Raw genomic sequence first — 19,025 nt, forward strand, 5'->3', positions numbered from 1 at the left:
TAACAGCTTACGACTAATATATACGATGGGATGGTCATGCCCCTGATCGTCAGGCTGTGCTATGACTGCTCCCAGGCCGACGTTGGAAGCGTCGGTGTAAAGGTGGAAGGGTCTGGAAAAATCAGGACAACTCAACACTGGCTCGGTTGAGAGAGCCTCCTTGAGAAGCTGAAAGCCTTGAAGTTGAGAGGGAGAAAAAGAAGGGAGGGTGGCGGGATATTGCTTCTTTAACAAATCTGTGAGTGGGTCAGTAATGGTGGAATATTGTGGAATGAATCTACGATAATATCCCACCAACCCCAGAAAAGAACGTAGTTCCTTTTTGGTTCTGGGGAGGGGTATCCATCTAATGGCGTCTACTTTATCCTTTTGGGGACGCAAAACTCCCATACCAATAACATACCCGAGATATGCTATTTGGGTTTTCCCTAGGACACACTTTGCAGGATTGGCGGTAAGGCCTGCTCTCGCTAGTGTGGAGAACACTTTCTCTAGGTGTTGGAGGTGTTCTGTCCAGGTCGTACTAAAAATGACAATATCGTCAAGATAGGCTGCAGTGAACTCTTGGAAGGGCCGTAGGAGTCGGTCCATCAAGCGTTGGAATGTAGCGGGTGCACCGTGAAGCCCAAAGGGAAGGACAGTGAAATGGTATAAACCAGAAGGGGTTGCAAACGCCGTCTTTTCTTTGTCTTTTGGGGCTAAGGGAATCTGCCAATATCCTTTTGTTAGATCAATGGTGGACATAAAACGTGCATTTCCTATCTTTTCTAGGACCTCGTCTACCCGGGGAATAGGATATGTATCGAAGAGTGATATCTCATTGAGCTTTCTGAAGTCGATACAAAACCGGACAGAGCCATCCGGTTTCGGAACCAAGACAACTGGGGAACACCACGGACTCGTGGAGGGTTCGATGACTTTTAAAGATAACATTTTTGTTATCTCCCCTTCTATAAGAATTTTTCTCGCTTCGGGAATTCGATATGGCCGTAGGCGTACGGTTCGGCCCTCTGGTGTTCGAATATGATGTTGGACCAGAGACGTTCGCCCGGGGAGTTCGGAAAAAAACTCGGAATGTTTTTGTATTAATTCGAGTAATTGACGTTTCTCAGTTTCAGGTAGGGAATCATTGACACAAGGGTTTCTTTGTTTTTCTGGTTGGAGGGTGGGACATAGGTCTAGCCCTAATGAGTTGGTCGGTGTTAATAGGTAGCCAGTAGCAGGAAGACCACTATTGTTCTCAGGATTTTCCCATTTTTTAAATAAATTAATGTGATAGATTTGAGTCCGTTTAGGGTGATCGTTTAATTCAATAAGGTAAGTAACAGGGGTAACTGCTTTTATCACTCGATACAGTCCTTGCCATTTTACCAGTAATTTATGTTCAGAGGTAGGTCGCATGATCAGTACCTGATCGTTGGGTTGAAGAACCCCTAATTTGGTGCCCTGATCATAATAGTTTTTTTGAGAGTCTTGGGCTTTTTCCAAATGGTGTCTTACATCCTCCCATACTGTCTGGAGTTGTGCTTTTAATTTGTGGATATAATCTAGGAGAGGTCTCTCTTCATTATTCTCTTCCTCCCACATCTCTGCCTCCATGTCTAGTAAATTACGGGGCTGTCTCCCGAATACTAGTTCAAACGGACTATGCCCAGTAGAGGACTGCTCATGTGTCCGTATTGCATACAGCACTAGGGGTAGTTTCTGATCCCAGTCTTTTCCCAAGTCGCTTACTATCTTCTGCAAGAGAGTTTTAATGGTGCGGTTATACCGCTCCACTAAACCATCTGTTTGTGGATGATATACTGCCGTTTTTATTTGGGTAATTCCTAGAGTTTTACATATCTGTTTCATGAGCCCAGATATGAATGGTGTCCCTTGGTCGGTAAGAATTTCTTCTGTGAAACCAACCAGTGAAAAAAATGTTATCATGGCTTGTGCAACGGCTTTGGTAGTGGTACTAGTAAGAGGGATCGCCTCAGGGTATCTGCTGGCATAATCTACCAGAACGAGGATATGGGTATGGCCCTTAGCAGATGGTAAAAGAGGTCCGACCAAGTCCATGGCTATTCTTCTGAAAGGAGTGTCGATAATTGGTAGGGGATGCAACGGGGCTCTCCTAACTGCTCCTGGTTCCACTAGTTGACATTTTGGGCATTGGGTACAGTATTTTCAGATATGGGCATAGACTCCCGGCCAGTAAAAACGTCTCAATAAGTATTCCTCTGTTTTTTCTCGGCCATAATGACCTCCTCCTGGTTGATTATGGGCTAGGAATGATACCTGAGTCCGGTAAGGCTCAGGGACTACTAGTTGTTTCTTCTCGCCGTTTACCGTTGTGGAAACTCTATATAGAAGGTCCTTATGGACTATAAAGTGTGGACCTACCTCCCCGGTAGAGTCACTTTTGACACTTTTCCAGGCGTGCTCAATGGTGGGATCCTCGCGTTGGCTTACTCTAAACGAAACTGGGGCGCTGTTTATATTGGCCACTGTTTTCTCTGGGTTCTCCCGTCTTTGATTTACAGCATATTTTCATTTTTCTGCCCTTTTTTCTTTTCGGGTTAGTTTTCTCTGTTCTGGGGGGCCGTACATGGGAGTATTACCAAACGGAGCGTCTACCCACCATCCCTCGATAGGGTCGGATTTCCGTATTTGATCTAAGAGGTCATGAAATCTCAGATAATCAGTCCCAATGACGCAATCTTCTATCAAATTATCCATGAGTCCCATGGGGAGGAAGTCATGATAGGTGTCCCACTCCACTTCCACCAACTCAAGGGGGTACTTAGCCCGGTCCCCATGGATACAACATATCGTCACCCACTGATTTGTGGCTGGATTTACAGATTTGACTACATCTCGGCGTATAACTGATTGACTACACCCGGAGTCAATCAGGGCCGTGACCAATTGACCATTTATTCGCAGGGTGTGTTTAAATGACTTATCTCCCTTCCCTATGCACAGCACTCTCCCTCGAGTAAGCCCTATCTCCATTGGTTCCACTCCCTCATGCTTCTTTGGACATCCTCGGGCTAGGTGGCCCCATTCACCACAACTGAAACATTGGGGTTGTTGCATGGGGTTTCGTTCTGTACTCCGGGAGGGTCCGGGCTCCTCAAGGGTTCATCTAGTTGTATAATGAGGAGGAGTCATGGGCATTTTGCTCAGGGGTCTGGAAGCTTGACTTTTAACGTCCAGGGACCGGTGATAGGCACAAGCTATGTCGACGGCTAGTTCGGTGTTAATTTTAGGGTGCTGCCTTATCCAATTCCGGGTGCTCCCAGGAAGGGAATACAGATATTGCTCCAAAATGATGGCTTTAATGACGTCTTTGCGGCTGGTCCCCAAGGGCCCCAACCACTTCAGTCCTAAGTCCTTCACCCGGTAGTAAAATGTACGTGGATCTTCACTCTGGCCCCATTTAACTTGCGGAACTTCATCCGATAATATTCAGTATCATGCCCCACTCTCTCAAGAATACTCTTCTTCTTAATGTCGGAATAAGGGGTGGTGCCATCGGGATTTGCAGCCTGATAGGCAGACTGGAGGGATCCTGTTAAGAGGGGGGCGATGTATTGGCCCCATCGGTTTTCAGGCCATTGGGCTGATGAGGCCACTCTTTCAAAGTTCGTAAAAAAGGAGTCGGGATCCTCACCCTCTTGATATTTTTGGAGTACTGAGCTAGGCACATTCGGATGTACCTTGCTGGCAGCAATGGCATCGGTCAATTTTTAAAGGGCGGTTTCATGGACCAGTTGATTATTGGCCATTATAGTGGCCTGACTTTTCAGGGCGGCTTGGAGGGCCTCTCGGTCTTCTCTGGCCTCCCTCTGTTGTGCCTCCCATACCAATTGGAGGTGGCGTTGACCCTCCGCCAGTTGTTTTATCATGTCCTCGAGTGTAGGTTTCTCCTCCATGCTCACAATACCTCTGTACCGTCCGGGGACAATATCCCACTTCTGACACCACTGTGGTGGGCTCAGTGGTTCAGAGGACTCGGACTCGGATTTTAGGGGCCCTATGAGGGCGTAAGCACAATTTATTTATTATAGTGGGAGGATTGTAATTATAATGACTGCAGTTCTTTCCAATTTATCTCTGGGGGTTTTCTTGCGAAGGTTTAGTTGGCTTTCATCAGTCTTTAATGTTCTTTCTTTTCCCTTTAGGTGGCGTTCTCCGGACTGCTTCTTCTTGGTTCCCGTGGGCTCTCGGAAAAACAAGAGGATATGGCCAGGTAAGTGGGACGGTATTTGGATATCTCTGTGATGTGTTAGTATAGGTGTGGGAGGGTGGGGCAAGGAACTATAGGAGGCAGTGAATTAACTGGGGATAGGCGAAAAAAAAGGAGGGAGCGGGTTATTATAGTGGCTAGATTAGGCTGGTGACAGGGTGAGAATAGGATCAGTGGTTCCCCGGTCCCCTGCACTTAAAACAACCTGTCCCATTTCCTTTATGCCCTCCCCGGTGTTCTTTCTTCCTCCTACCGCCCCCTTATCCGCCTTCTGTCGATTTCCCCTGAATATAGCCCGTACCTTGTTCAGCCACGACCCTCCTGGGTTGTGGCAGGGTTCATCTCCTCCTCGAGGCTTTTCCCCGGCTCCACTGTTCGGGCTGGGCTTCCTCTCCTCGTCACTCGCTCCGCTGGCCTTCTCTCTCCGTTGTATTGTTTCCTCGGCGTCCTGGATACCGCGTCCGGCGTCTCCCTCTTCTCCGGCGTCCGTCTTTCTTTCTTGTGCGGCAACCCGGATATCCGGTGCCGACAGGACGCTCCGCCCCCACGCGTCTCCTTGGTGACGCTGAACGGGGACGGAGGAGGTGCGCGATCGGCGCCATTCTAGAGCTTCGGTAGGCGAGGTGGACGACACCCGCCTACAGGAATTATGAGCAGTGAGGGATGAGGAAAGAAGAATAGGGAGAGGTGAGGAATGAAGTGGGACAAATAAGTTTAGAGTGAGTAGAAAAGAGTGGGAGATAAAGGGATGGAATTAGGAATGAGGGATGTGAAGGGACAATTGACAGGGGAAGGGATGAAACATAAAAAGTAGATTGAGTGTTGCACAGTGAGGAATGTGAAGTGATTATTGGAAATCAGAAGTGAGAGATGACTTATGTATGGGGAATAGAGTATGCCTGATGGATGGTGAGAGATGAGGAGTGAGGGTAGAGGAGGAAGTATAGCATTTAGGGCCTCCATTATATTTTGTCGATCGACCCACCCTCCTGTAGGGCAACAAAGTAAATTACCACGTTGCCTGGATGGAGGTTCTGACCTCCAAATTTTGAAATGCCCATTGGCCCGACAGACATTTCAAGCATTGACAGGTACCACCATTCCCTCTCCACCAAAAACTGGTCCCTCAGTGTGATAGAAGAGAAGTAAAGAATTAGGAGTGAAGAAGAAGAAAAGGGCTGAGGGATGAAAAGAAAGTCAGGAATAAGGTGGGATGAGTAATGGATAAGGACTAATAAGTGAGGGTTGAGGAGGGAGAGGGTATACATGAGGAGTAAAGGATGTGGAGAGGCATGTATTGTGTGTAGAGCTGGTATTGCATACCCATAGTGAAGACCTTGTTGTATAATATGCTATACAGCAAAAACAAACTAGAACTCTACTATTCCACCATTCCTCAGGCTCTGTGGCCAAAGACTATCTATGGCCCAATGCAAGAATATCTTTTAACTCATGATATTGACCCAATCTTCAACTCCAGGACAGCATCAGGTACAGCCACACCACAGAACTCACCTGGACCGACCACTCCATCGTTCACTTCAACATCAGCAGCTCATGGACTTCCATCCCCAGTATGCCCAGCGCCCCTCACCACAGCTGGAGCAAAGCTTCATAGGATGCACAGGTCAAAGTCCTCAACACCGTCCACCCCATCTTCTCCAACAACCTAAACCAGCACATCAGTTGGATCACCAACTGCACTGACAGCGTCGCTCCCATTGGCAACAACACCCACAGAATGCCCATCAAGGAGGCTAGCTGGTACACTGAAGACAGCAGACCCACTACACAACCCTGTCAACAACGAATAAGGAGATGGCTCACCAGCAAGGATATGACAGACAAGACGACCTTCAAAACAGCCCTAACTTCCAGCACATACATTTGAGAGACAACAAATAACCCTTTAACATCATCAAAGAATTTTCCAACATACCAGCCACAAGAAACACAATTACCCCCCACACAGGAACTCTGTGAAAACCTTGCAAATTTCTTCCATGACAAGATTGGCAAAATCTACAGAAACTTCAAACCCAAGCCCAAGGCCACCGACTTCTTCAAGCTAACGGAATGGAGCCAGCTTGCCCCACAGGACACTGCGTCCATAATGAACTCGGTCCACCCAGGAGCCCAATCGACCCGTGCCCTCATCACATCTTCAACGATGTACTCACCACCTTGTTCATCACCTTAGTTGCCATGGCAACCTTCCCTGACTGGAAACATGCAGATGTCAAGGCCCTACTAAAGAAACCATTGGCAGACATCAGCGAACGCAACAACTATTCACCGATCTCCCTGCTCCTGTTCCCATCCAAGGTATGAGAAAAAAACATCAACCAACAACTCTCCTCACATCTGGAATGGAACCACAGCACCGAGACAGCTCCCATTGCAGTAACCAATGACATCTGAGCCCTACTCAAACAAGGAGGGACTGTGGATCTGATGCTTCTAGACCTCCCACATCCTTAGATATTGTCTCACACAAGGCTCCACAACATAGGTATCCAAGGAGCCGCTCTCAGATGACTCGCCTCTTTTCTCACTCAAGGCAAAAAGTATTGGATGAAGGGCAACTGCCTGAAGCTCAACACGGACAAGACAGAGGTACAGATTTTCAGAAAAAAAGTCTTCCCATAGGATGCATCCTGGTGGCCTTCAGAACTTCTAACTGCTCCTACCCTCACTTACCATGCTAGGAACCTAGCCATCATTCTGGACAACAAGCTAACCATGACGACTCAGGTTAACTCAGTCTCCTACTCATGCTTCTTCATCCTCAGCATGCTATGTAAGACTGTCAAATTGCTGCACCAAAGCTCGAGATGCACCATCACCCAGGCCCTCATCTCCAGTTGACTGGACTACGTCTACACTCTTTACGCAGGGATCGCAGCTCACCTCTGATGATTGCAGACCATACAGAATGCCGCAACCAGACTTGTCCTGGATCTCCCTAGACAAACCCACATCACCCCCTACCTCAGGGTATTCCACTGGTGCTCTGTACAGAAAAGAGGCCAGCTCAAGCTCCTGACCCATGCATACAAGACCTTATACAACTGCAGACATACCTAATTAAACCACTGCCTAGGCCTCCATCAACCCACCAGACACCTCTGCCCAATGTCCCTTTCATTAACCCTCACCCCTGCATCTGATGAAGCAGATAAGATCGCTCCTTCTCCTACATTGCAGGAAAGTCATGGAATGAGCTACCCTTTCATCTAGGGACCTCCCCATCTCTTGCAGAGTTCCAAAAGTCCCTGAAGATCTGGATATTCGGCTAATCAACTGGACACTGCCAGAGCCTGGATACCTTCAAGGGTGACAAGTAGCACTCTACAAATCTAGTGATTGATTGATTGATTGTGAAAAGATGTCATCTTGTTAGTACCAACTGAATGCCAAATGCAGCAATAAGCAAAGGTAAGATGACTAAACAATGTTTTTGAAGGGTGTTCCAGTGCGCAGGACCACTTGTTGCCATGTTTTTCATACGTTTTTGATCCGTTTGCACTAGAAACAACAATTGATTTTGTTAAAATCTGCAGACTATGTGGCAGGTAGTGGATTATGTGACAAATGCGGCAAATGAATAATTATGAGAAAAATGCTGATGTTGCAGAATCACATATCTCCAGTGGCTCTGATTATACGATATGTTCCATGTGCATGCTGTCCTGTGATCTAGTGCTGGAAAGTGTACTGTTTGTATTGAGCTAATAAAACATAAAAGCAAATTTAATAAAATGAACATTAGAGAATGATTTTGTTATGACAAATCTTGAGATGGTTAGAAATAACAGTGAGGTATATAACACTGTACTCAAAATGAATATGTGCATCACTGATATTGGATATGAATCACATTGAGGTACACAATTGGATAAAGATATGATTTAAATGGATATGGTGATATGTGTGTATAACACACACTGAAAAGCACCTGACACTGATAGCCAATCATAGTGAAGTTCAATGCACGTTGCATAGCCCACTTTGGAAAGTGAACAGGTGGGTCTTTGGTGGCTCAGCATCAAGGAACAGTTGTGGGCAGGAGCACGTTGATGACACATACAGGAGCAGGCCACGGAGACTCCAGTTATACACCCTTTGCTGCTGTGGAGTTTGAGTCACAGGGCCTCTTCTCAGTAACCCCACAGCACGCCATCCCAGGCTCCCACTCCCAGCAGCTCTGAGGCTCCCTCTGTACAAATCTTTGAAGCTGAAGCAGGGCTGGTATATTCGGAGGTTAGCCCCTGGAATGCCCCGTTGCAGCAGGTAAGACTGCATCGAGTCACCAAATGATTGAGTGCACGCTGAGTTCCGGATGGTGTACACAGTACTTGAAAAAAAAATTTTTTGGTAAAGTGCACATTCTGAGCTCAAGTTTTCAAAGGCACTCATATATGTACAAGTTAGGGTATTATAAGCACACAAGACTGCCTAAATCCAGTTTTTCTACAGTGCACATTTTGAGATAACATTGCATAACTAGCTCTTTTTCCCCTTGTTTGTGCTTCATTTTTGGCCTTGTCTGCGTCCCTTGTTTTCTGCCTCTGTGTCAGTTTTCTTCTCATTTCAACCCTTTTTTATGCCTCTGTGTGCTTAATTTTAGCCCTTGTGAGTGCTCTGTGTTTTGTTTTTGCTTTTGTCTGTGCCCCATTTTCCCTCCTCTCCTTTATGACTCTTGTGCCCCATTGTTTATGTTTCTGGCTTGTTTGTGTCACTTTGTGGTTTGTTTTTGTCCTTGTCTGTGTCTGTTTTCTGCTTGTTTCTTCCTTTGACCCTTTTTTGTGCTTCGTTTTTTGTCCTTGTGTGTCCCATTTTTAGCCCGTTTCTGCCTGTTTGAGGTATAGATTTGTATTGAAGACGGAGCAGCATTACAGTGTATGGATATTAAAGTCACTGAGTAAAGTGTAGTTGTTGGAGTCTATGGCGAGGGGGGTGATGAAGTCGGCGATGAAGTTGCAGAAGGCTGGACGTGGCTCTGGAGTATGGTAACATGGGCATGAATGACAAAATAATGCAGTAATTCTATCACAAAATGTGCCTTATTATTCTGCACAATTTGCCTTTTCTTGCCGCATAATTTATTCAACCCTGCCACACAATTTGCTACTCCTCTGCCGAGTAATTCCAGTTGCCCTGTGTATACTACATCAACAGTCCAGCAGTGTGCCCCTTGTACCAGAAATCCTTTTTGCACATTTGGATGGCACCTTTAAAGTACAGTGGTATTAATCATAGATTAAATGGGGGCACACGGGTGCTTCATGTGCCATTACATTTGGACCTCTGGTCCAGGAACTAGTCTGTACACACATTCCCATCATTCACCCATCCCTCCCCCATTCCGCATGTTTGGTCCAAGCTTTAACCGGTTTTGATGCCGCTGGTATCATGAGCTAACAGATATTCTTGCAACATGCCCCAGATATTCTTGGCCCAGAGAGCCTGGGGAATGGTGGAATAGTAGAGTTCTAGTTGGTCATTGCAGTATAGATTCCGTCGACCCAGAGGAGATTTCTTCTTGGCTTCCAGTGCAGGGTGAAGGCAGGAAACAGTAGAGAAAGCCAGCCGGATGAGGCGCTATAATGTTGCTGGTAGTCGTCTTGCTACTTTGTTGCGGTTTTGCAGGCGTCCTGGAGAAGTCAGCAGTCGATCCTTGGCAGAAGTCAAAGAGGGAAGTGCAGAGGAACTCTGGTGAGCTCTTGCATTCGTTATCTGAGAAAGAGCCCGGAGGAGAGACCCAAAATAGCCCAGAAAGGAGGATTGGCTACTGAGAAAGGTAAGCACCTAACAGGAGGGGTCTCTGATGTCACCTGCTGGCACTGGCCACTCAGAGCTGTCCATTGTGCCCCAACACCTCTGTATCCAAGATGGCAGCGGTCTCGGACACACTGGAGGAGCTCTGGGCACCTCCCCTGGGAGGTGCTGGATCCTTTGTCCAATTTTGCGCCAGAGCAGGGCTGGGGGATCCTTGAACCGGTGTAGACTGGCTTATGCAGAGAGGGAACCATCTGTGCCCATCAAAGCATTTCCAAAGGCTGGAGGAGGCTACTCCTCCCCAGCCTTTCACACCTATTTCCAAAGGGAGAGGATGTAACACCCTCTCTCAGAGGAAATTCTTTGTTCTGCCTTCCTGGGACCAGGCTGCCCAGGCCCCAGGGGGGCAGAAACCTGTATGAGGGGTTGAGAGCAGCAGCAGCTGCAGTGGAGACCCCGGAAAGCAAGTTTGGCAGTACCCAGGTTCTGTGCTAGAGACCCGGGGATGCATGGAATTGTCCCCCCAATACCAGAATGGTATTGGGGGGACAATTCCATGATCTTAGACATGTTACATGGCCATGTTCGGAGTTACCATGGTGACGCTACATATAGGTATTGACCTATATGTAGTGCATGCGTGTAATGGTGTCCCCGCACTCACAAAGTCCGGGGAATTTGCCCGGAACAATGTGGGAGCACCTTGGCTAGTGCCAGGGTGCCCACACACTAAGTACCTTGGCAACTAACCTTCACCAAGTGAGGATTAGACATATAGATGACTTATAAGTTACTTATGTGCAGTGGAAATGGCTGTGAAATAACTTGGACGTTATTTCACTCAGGCTGCAGTGGCAGTCCTGTGTAAGAATTGTCTGAGCTCCCTATGGGTGGCAAAAGAAATGCTGCAGCCCATAGGGATCTCCTCGAACCCCAATACCCTGGGTACCTAGGTACCATATACAAGGGAATTATAAGGGTGTTCCAGTGTGCCAATGAGAATTGGTAAAATTAGTCACTAGCCTGTAGTGACAATTTTAAAAGCAGAGAGAGCATAAACACTGAGGTTCTGGTTAGCAGAGCCTCAGTGATACAGTTAGGCACCACAGAGGGAACACATACAGGGCATACATTATGAGCAGTGCGGTCCTGTCTGACAGGATGCCAGTGACACATAGGCAAAAACATACACACAGTGAAAATGGGGGTAACATGTCAGGCAAGATGGTACTTTCCTACACCCTTTTTCTGCCAAGTTACAGACAGAAGAGACCCATTAAGAACTCCATCCCTCTGTAGCTTCTAAATTTGGGGAGGGTGTCACAAAGTCACAGCATCCATCCATCTGCTCATCCATCTATCATCCCCTTCATTCCATTTATCTATCAACCACTTCACTTCACCTATCCATCCAGCCTTTCACTAATCCATCCATCCACCTTCAGTCATCCATTTGACCTTTCAACAATCCATCCACTCTCTTTCATTCATCTATTCATCTTTCACTTATCCATCATCCACACTTTTATAATCCATCCACCCTCCCTTTCACTCTTCCATTCATTCTTTTACTTATCCATCTTTTCACTCATTCATTCATCCTTCCATCCACCATTTCACTCATCCATCCACCCTTTCATTCACACACCTATCCATCAGTCCTTTCAGTCACTCAACCAACTACCCATCCACCCTTTCACGTTATTTATGAGCCTTTGTCTGCCGAGCAGCAGACAGAAAAGGCTCATCAGGAACTTCACTGCCGCTTTAGCTGCTAAAGCAGGGGATTCACAACATCCCAGCCCCCAATCCCTCAGTAGTTAGTCCTTATCCCTTGCACCTCAGCACTCATTCTTCTTTCCTCACTCTTCCATCATTATCCCTCACCTCTTGCCAGTAATCACTCATTCCATCTCTCTTGTGATTCACCCTTTCTCCTCACTTTGGGGGTTATTCTAACTTTGGAGGAGGTGTTAATCCGTCCCAAAAGTGACGGAAAAGTGACGGATTTACCACCAGCCGTATTACGAGTCCATTATATCCTATGGAACTCGTAATACGGCTGGTGGTATATCCGTCACTTTACCGTCACTTTTGGGACGGATTAACACTCCTCCAAAGTTTGAATAACCCCCTTTGTGTGAAGAGTGAAATTGACTAACAATGATGTCCAAAAATGTACAAAACACTGTGGGGCATATTTATACTCTGTTTGCGCCGGAATTGCGTCGTTTTTTTTGACGTAATTCCGGCGCAAAACTAACTCCATATTTATACTTTGGCGTTAGACCCGTCTAGCGCCAAAGTCCATGGAGTTTGCGTCATTTTTTAGCGTGGACACCTACTTTGCGTTACTGATATGCAAGGTAGGCGTTCCCGTCTAAAAAAGTGACTCCGAGACATGTGCGCCGTATTTACACTCCCGGGCAAAAATGTTGCCCGGGAGTGGGCGGGTCAAAAAAAATGACGTCCAGCCGCTTTTGCGTCGTTTTTTAGCGCCTGGTCCGGGCAGGCGTTAAGGGACCTGTGGGCTCGGAAGGAGCCCAGAGGTGCCCTCCCATGCCCCCAGGGACCCCCCCTGTCACCCTTGCCCACCCCAGGAGGACGCCTAAGGATGGAGGGACCCATCCCAGGGAACATAAGGTAAGTTCAGGTAAGTATTATTATTATTTTTTTTGTGGCATAGGGGGGCCTGATTTGTGCCACCCTACATGCCACTATGCCCAATGACCATGCCCAGGGGACAGAAGTCCCCTGGGCATGGCCATTGGGCAAGGGGGCATGACTCCTGTCTTTGCTAAGACAGGAGTCATTTCAATGGTTGTTGGGAGTCGAAAAAAATGGAGCAAATCGGGTTGAGGCGATAATTTTGCCTCAGCCTGACTTGCCCCATTTTTTGGCGCCCAAGCTCCATATTCCCCTACGCCGGCGCTGCCTGGTGTACGTCATTTTTTTTTACGCACACCAGGCAGCGCCGCCGGCTAACGCCGGCTAACGTCATTGAATAAATACGGCACCCGCATGGCGCTTCAGAATGGCGTTAGCCGGCGTTAGATTTTTTGACGCACAACTGCGTTGGCGCAGTTGTGCGTCGAAAAGTATAAATATGGCCCTGTCTATTTTAGGATAATCTAATCCCTCATGCCTTTGTTGTTATTACTCATTGCTTTTCACTCATCCCTATTCCCATCTTCCTTTGTCGTGATTCACTGATCACCCCTCATTCATCAAACCTCCATACTTAACTGTCATTCTCCATTTATCACGTCTCAGTTCTTATTTATCAATCCTAATTCCTGACCCCTAATCATTTATCCCACTCTTCTGTTCTCGCACCCCATACCTCATTCTTCATCTCTCATTCCTCACTTCTTATTCTTTTTTTCCTCATTGGTCCTTATTCCTTGCTTCCTGTCCCCAAGCCTTCATTTTTCACTTCATATTCATTTAAACAGAGGTCATATTCATTTAAACATTGCTTGCGATAATTTCAATATGTGCTTTATTAATTTCAAAGGATACTACATTTATCTCACATAGTTTCATATTCATTTAAAAAATGCTCATTCATTTTCAATGTGGGCCAAATTATTTTCACCATATTCACCATGTCATATTCATTTCAAAGTGGTTCATATTCATCTTAACATGCATCCTATTCCTTTCGAAGAATATTATATTCATTTTAGTGGCTGTCATATTTGCCTTAACACCTGTCATAATAGTTTTTACATGGGTCTTAGCCATTTCAACATAGGTCATATTCATATCAATATACTCAATATTTATTTTAATGTGTATCATATTAATTCCAAAGCATAACATATTCATTTTGACATTTTTCGTTTTAATGTCAGCAATGGTCATATTTATTTTAAAGCATGTTGAATTAATTTAAATGAGGCTCATATTCATTTCAATGCATGTCATAGTCATCTTAGCATGTCATAATCCTTTCAATTCCTGTCTCATTCATATTAACATATCATATGAATTTTAACATAAATCATATCCACTGCAATGTCATAATCGTGTCAATGTGTATCATACTAGTTTCAATGCAAGCCAGATTCATTTTGCTAAATGTCATGTTCATTTTAACGTTACTCGTATTCATTTTAAAGCATGTCAAATTAATTTCACTGAAGCTCTTAGTCATTACAACTCATGTCATATTCATTTTGTGTTATATTTGTTTCAATCAATGTTATAGGTATTTCAATGGGAGGTATGCAATAGGGATTGCGAATGGCTGGCATCAGATCTAGCTCCAACTGTGTACACAGGTCCATGATGGTATGACGGTTCAGACAATGTGTCTGGATGACATGCCTGTCCTCCATTGTTGCCAGGTCAACTAGTGGACGGTACACTGGTGGTTGTCTCACTCTCCTCATGGCAGGATAACTATGTTGGGAGGAGAGAATGTACAATGAGTTATGCAGTATGCACACATCACCAACACATTCTATATTACCTGACACCTAACATCTGTAGAGGATGCGTAGGACTGCTGACATATAAAATACAGACCATAGATATGCACATATTTGACCCTTTTAGCTGTACATTGGCTAACATGTAAGTTGGATTGTACATATGAAACATATGTAATTGTACATGTGAGTGTGATGTAGGTGTCCTGGACTAATCCCACATATGTTTTGGAATATACCTATACCTAGGCGTGCCTATGTACCTCAGAGTAGCTTTACATAGTTCTCAACATATAGGCAGCCTCAACTCGTCATTGTGTACAGATTGTCACAATATGTTGCACAACCATGATGGCCCAACATACGGTTACACTGAAAATTGGGGGAGTAAGTGACTGACGTAGATAAAAAAGCACATCCATTGATAACATGTGCCCAAAATGGCACCTGACCTACTGTAGCGGACAGTTAGAAGTGACCTAAATCGGCTGGCGGTAGTCATTGTGGTAGGCAGTCGCAACCACCATACAACTTATCATTGGTTAACATTGCTGCCTTTGGTGGACTGGGGCCAATGGGCATGACTGCTGGCAATGACGGTCCTGTACGTGGCTGCTGTGACTGCCATTTTCTGCACTTTTGCTCACTGTTGCCAGCAAGACCTCCGCAACGTGAGCTGCTGTGTACTGCCTCTGGAAGCCATCATGCCACGTCCTGCAGTTGATAGGGCCCCTGCCTTCACACCAGGAGAGCTGGAAAAGCTAGTTTAGGAGGTCCTGCCCCTGTATGGACAACTGTATGGGGCACCAGAGGAGGAGGTGAGTTCAACACCCCAGCCATGTGTTATAGGTGTTAAGTGTGACGATTATTCAGGCATGTGAACTGGTGAGGGTGTGGATGCATGCAGACGACGAATTGTGAAGGCGTGTGAGCAGAGAGGATGGGTATGTGTGTCTACTTGCAGTGTCAGATGTGTAGTGACCACTCCTATTGGTATGGTGCATGTGTACATGGCTTTCTTCTTTTGTCTGTGTCATCTATGCAGGTGAACACCCATCAGAAGAAGGGGATCTGGTTTGCCATCCCCAAGCAAGTGCGGGCCCTGGAGGTCCACAGCCGACGGAGCACCCATTGTCGAAAGCTGTCGGAGGACCTGAGATGTTGGGCCTGGAAGACTGCTGAGGCCCAGCTGGGGATGTCCACCCAACGAGGGAGGGCTGCCCTTGCTTGTTTTTGTGTCTGGACTCCTAGGCACCCTTATGCTTCCTACTGTCCTTTTGCACAATAATGCCATTTCCATCACCTGGTCCCAATAAGACCTGATCTTTGTATATATGTCTCCCCAGCTACACTCTTCTTGTGCAATGTCCCACCTGTCCCCTCTCACCATTGCAGTCTGTTCCATGCCAGAACAGCAAGTTACTTAAATTCTGTAACACCTTATCTGGTAGAAACTCCGTCTAGCCGCAGATTCCTTACCTTAGAATGTTCCCCAGGTGTCAGACTGGATCTGGACATTTTCAAGTAGTACCCCTGTGCGCTGGTGGGTGGAGTCATTTGGCTCCGTGTCAGCGCCATCCACTCTGGAAATGACGTGTGCTGTTCCCATATAGCTGCCACTCTGGCACGCTGACGTCCCTTCCATTTATGACTTTCTACGCCAGAAGTGAGGAGCCATGATGAATGGTGACCCTCACACTATAGTCAGTTTACAGAGCGGAGAGGATGGGAGCGCCAGTAAGGAACCTGCAGATAGGGGGCCATATTTATGACTCGGTTTGCATCGCTCTTGCATCAAGCAAAGTGGTACAAGAGCGACTCAAACCCTAAGTCAGATTTTTGAAGCCATGCGAAGCCACTTTGCATAGCTCTGAGTGGCTTCAAATATCGGGAGTAACGCAACACAGTGCAAATAGCTGCATTGTGTTATTCTGCCCTGTGAAAACATTTCATGGGTATTCCCACGCAACTCCCATAGATTTTGGCACATTCCCAGACTTACAGACTTGTAAGCCTCGGAATGTGTTTCAAAATGCTCCACCTTCCCAGTGAGGCGGGTGACAAAGAATATCAATTTCTCATTGTTATTTCCTCTACATGTGTGCTGCATTTTTTAGCGCACATATAAAGAGCAAAACTGTGCTAAGGATTGTTTTTGTGCAAGAAGGTATCCCTTCCATCACAAACCAATACTGCTTGTAACACAGTCACCTTTACACTACATGCCTAGGGTGCCTCTGTTCAACCTAGGCAACACACTGGCCCTCATTATGACATTGGCAGTAAATCCCAATTACCGCCATGCTGACTGGCGCCAACATACCGCGGCGGCAGCGGATATCCGTTCACCATATTATGACATACATACACCAATCCGACAGAATACAGCCACATACACAAGTCCGCCACACCAAAGGTCAGTGATAAACTGGTGGTATCAAAACCCACACCGTTACACCAACAGAACAACGCCCATAACATTATGACCCACGAATCACCACGGCGGACATTGAATGGCGGTAAACCATTGGGGGTACATCCCGCCGCGCTCAAAATACACACACCTACAAAACAACACCACATTGGTCAATTCAAACTAAACACACCTGACACCCAACCACACACCACACCCACACCACTATAAAACACACATTCACATTACCCACAACCCTTTACCATTACAAACAATTGGCACGAGACAGACACCACGACCACAGACAAGACCAGACACACACCACCATCACCTATACACTACCCACGCACCTCACAACACCCCCCCAACACATCACCCTACACACCCTCACCACCAATACTCACACAACACCCATGGCACCACAACGACACCCCAGATTCTCTGAGGAGGAGCTAAGGGTCATGGTGGGAGAAATCATCCGGGTAGAGCCACAGCTATTTGGAGCACAGGTGCAGCAGATATCCATTGCTAGGAAGATGGAGCTATGGCAGAGTATCGTGGACAGGGTCAACGCAACCCAAGAACAAGGGATGACATCAGGAAGAGGTGGAACGACCTACGGAGGAAAGTAAGTTCCAAGACAGCAACTCGCAGTACAGAGGACTGGTAGTGGACCCCCACCTCCTCCCCCACAACTAACAACATGGGAGGAGCAAGTCTTGCCAATCATGCATCCAGTGGGCCTGGCAGGAGTAGCAGGAGGACTGGACTCTGGTAAGTCAACTCTTTACTACTTTTACCCCCCTACCTGCATGCCATCACATACCCCCACACTTACCATGACTCTCATCACTCCACCACCTCCCACACACCCCACCATCACAACCCACTCATCCCAATGCAAAGCCCTGCATGTCATACCAATGCATGAACACCACTCACAGACCTGCATGGACACCTATCACTAAAGCATGCACACTAGAGAGAATCAGCTAGCCCGTCACATAACAACTCACACAAGGTAAAGCTGCCAGGGTAATAACAACCATAGAGGCCAACCCACCCCTGCACAATATGTCACGCACAGAAACAATAACACTGCATTTACATCCCCACAGGTTTCCCAGCCAATGTCACCGGAGAAGAGGTGCCAGCAAAATCCAGTCCCCCTACAGAAGAGGCCCACAGTGATGACAGCGACTCTGCTCGCCAGGGTCTGAATGTCCAGCCTGGTCCATCAGGGACCTACGGACAGTCAGTTACCCAGCCACAGTTACACACCACCACAGAGCCTCCTCCCTCAGGAAACACCACCACAGCACCCACCCAGGTGCCCATACCTCTGTCCCCAGGAATCGTCCATCAGCAGTGTGTCCACCACTACAGGGAACCCAGGGCACACCACAAACCCAAGACAATCAGGGACCTGGGGTCAGTGGCAGTGGGCACACCATTCAGGGGACAGAGGCACAGGACAACAGGGAAGCTGGGAGGACTGCTGTGCGCCAGGGGGATGACAGGCCCAGAGAACCGACTCTCCAGGAGGCACTCACAGAGATCCTGGGAGCATGCCAACATTCCCAGGATACACTGGGGCAGATACTGGACAACGTGCAGGAGAACAGGCGGCTGCAGGAGGGACACTATCAGAGGATCAGGGAGGACTTGAAGGCCATTAACACCACCCTGTTCTCCATTGCAGGGGTGCTGGCAGACATGGCCAACATTATGAGGGAGGCAGTGTGACACCAGCGGGCCCCTGCCACTAGCCAGACTACTGAACAGCCCTCCACCTCTGCTGCCGCTAGTGGACAGGAGGCCCCGCCCCAGGACCAACAGGCCACTAGCACCCCTCCACCTGCAGAAGGAGAACCACCCCGCAAATGTTCCCTGCGGTCCAGGCAGAAGCCAGAGACTATTGCCAAGACCCCCGCCTGGAAATGAGACTCTCCTGATTGTCACCCTTGTGCCCCACTCTGTAACCCTGTCCACCTTGAACTGCCATTGCTCCCCTTCCTATGCCCCCTTGGACAATTCACCTGTGCTACAAATAGACTGGAACTATACCCTGGACTTTCCTCCATCATCACCCCAGTCCATTGCACTTCTCCCTATTCTTCATAGCACTGCAATAAACACACTTTGAAAAAATACAAAT

This window comes from Pleurodeles waltl, chromosome 5, assembly GCF_031143425.1.
Source record: "Pleurodeles waltl isolate 20211129_DDA chromosome 5, aPleWal1.hap1.20221129, whole genome shotgun sequence".
Lineage (NCBI taxonomy): Eukaryota > Metazoa > Chordata > Amphibia > Caudata > Salamandridae > Pleurodeles > Pleurodeles waltl.